We start from the raw sequence: 2,500 nt of genomic DNA on the forward strand, positions 1-2,500 counted from the left end.
CAGCAGCAAATGAAGCAGCAGCAGCAAACCAGCAGCAGCAGCAAACCGGCAGCAGCAAATGAAGCAGCAGCAGCAAACCAGCAGCAGCAAATGAAGCAGCAGCAAAAGAAACAGCTGCAGCAAATGAAGCAGCAGAAAAAGAAACAGCAGCAGCAAATGAAGCAGCAGCAAATGAAGCAGCAGCAAATGAAACAGCAGAAAATGAAGCAGCAGCAGCAAATGAAGCAGCAGCAGCAAACCAGCAGCAGCAAATGAAGCAGCAGCAAAAGAAACAGTAGCAACAAATGAAGCAGCAGCAAAAGGAACAGCAGCAGCAAGTGAAACAGCAGCAAATGAAGCAGCAGCAAATGAAACAGCAGGAAATGAAGCAGCAGCAGCAAACGCATAAGCAGCAAATGACGCAGCAGCAGCAAATGAAGCAGCAGCAGGAAATCAAGCAGCAGCAAAAGAAACAGCAGCAGCAAATGAAGCAGCAGCAAAAGAAACAGCAGCAGCAAGTGAAGCAGCAGCAAATGAAGCAGCAGCGGCAAACCAGCAGCAGCAAATGAAGCAGCAGCAAAAGAAACAGCAGCAGCAAATGAAACAGCAGCAAATGAAACAGCAGCAGCAAACGAAGCAGCAGCAGCAAATGAAGGAGCTGCAGCAAATGAAGCAGCAGCAAATGAAGCAGCAGCAAACCATGCAACAGCAGCGAAGCAGCAGCAAAAGGGGCAGCAGCAAAAGAGGCAGCAGCAAAAGAAGCAGCAGCAAAATAAGAAGCAGCAGACACAAAGAGACACTTCTCCATGAAGCCAAAAGGAGACAGTTTCTCATTAACTCAATTATTATAATTCAATTATTGTAATTAAATTATTATAATTCATTTATTATTAATTAATTATTATTAATCACTATTATAATTCAATTATTATTAGCCAATTATTATAATTCAATTATAGTAAATCAAATACTATAATTGAATTATTATAATTCAATTATTGTAATTCAATTATTATAATTCAATTATTATAAATCAATTATCATTAAACAATTAACCAATAATAATAATTCAGCAACTATTAATTAATTGTACAAACTGAATTATTGTGGAGACAAAAAGGGACATTTAATTTTAAAATCAAAAAGAGAAAATTTAATTGCAATTAAAAAGAGAGTCTCCACCAAACAAAACAAACAATAAAAAATAAACAAACAAATAAATAAATAAATAAATAATAAACAATCAAATAAATAAACAAATAAATGAATAAACAAGTAAGCAATTAATTAATTAATTAATTAATTAACTAATTAATTAATTAATTAATTAATTAGCAAATAAATAAATAATAAAAATAAATAAACGAAGTCACCTCTGTCTCCCCGCAACAAAACAAACACCCGAAAACAAAGGAACAAATAAATAAACAAATAAACAGATAACTGAACAATAAACAATTAATTAATCAATTAATTAATTAATTAATTAATTAATTAATTAATTAATTAATTAATTAACTAATTAATTAATTAATTAATTAATTAATTAATTAATAAATGAAGTCACCTCTGTCGAACCAGGGGCACTCCCTGCACTGCTGGGGTGTCTTGACAGCTGCTGGCTGGAGTCTTTGGGAAATGATGATGTTTGGGTACATGGCAGAAACATCAAAGTGTAGAATTAAAGGATTAAAAAGAGAGTTTTGTTTGTTTTTCAGCAGCAGCAGCTTCTGCTTTATGTCGGAGACTGTTGCTGCTGCATTCGCCACTGCAGCAGCAGCTAAACCCCCACCCCCAGCAGCATCCGCCAGAAAGTGCTGCAGGCAAGGCTCCACCAGCTGCAGCAGCAAATCCAGTTTGCTGCTGTCCATTGCGAAACTCTCCTTCAAGTCCGCCCGGTAACTGAGCAGCAGCAGCAGCAGCAGCAGCAGCGGCAGGTGAGCTGCTGCAGCAGCTGAGGTGCTGCAGCAGCAGCAGCAGCGGCAGGTGAGCTGCTGCAGCAGGTGAGGTGCTGCAGCAGCAGCAGCAGCGGCAGGTGAGCTGCTGCAGCAGGTGAGCTGCTGCAGCAGCAGCAGCGGGTGAGCTGCTGCAGCTGTGGTGCTGCAGCAGCAGCAGCGGGTGAGGTGCTGCAGCACGTGAGCAGCAGCAGCAGCAGCAAATGCAGCAACAGGTGAGATGCAGCAGCAGCAGCAGATCCAGCAGCAGGCGAGACGCAGCAGCAGCGGCAGCAGGCCCAGCAGCAGCAAATGATCCAGCAGCAACAAATACAGCAGCAAATGCAGCAGCAGATGCAGCAGCAGATGCAGCAGCAACAGATGCAGCAGCAGCAGATGCAGCAGCAGCAGCACGAAAAGAGACACTAAGACGGCAATGAGGAGACACTAAGTGTCAGCAGTTGCAAATAAACAAACTTTCAAAAAAGTAAATTATTCATTTTTTATTATTTTCCATCTTTTATTATTTTAATTTTGATTTATTTTTATTTTTATTTAAACCCTGAGGCCAACAAGAAAGCAGCAAG

This window comes from Eimeria necatrix, genomic scaffold (assembly GCF_000499385.1).
Source record: "Eimeria necatrix Houghton genomic scaffold, Enh_scaff431, whole genome shotgun sequence".
NCBI lineage: Eukaryota > Apicomplexa > Conoidasida > Eucoccidiorida > Eimeriidae > Eimeria > Eimeria necatrix.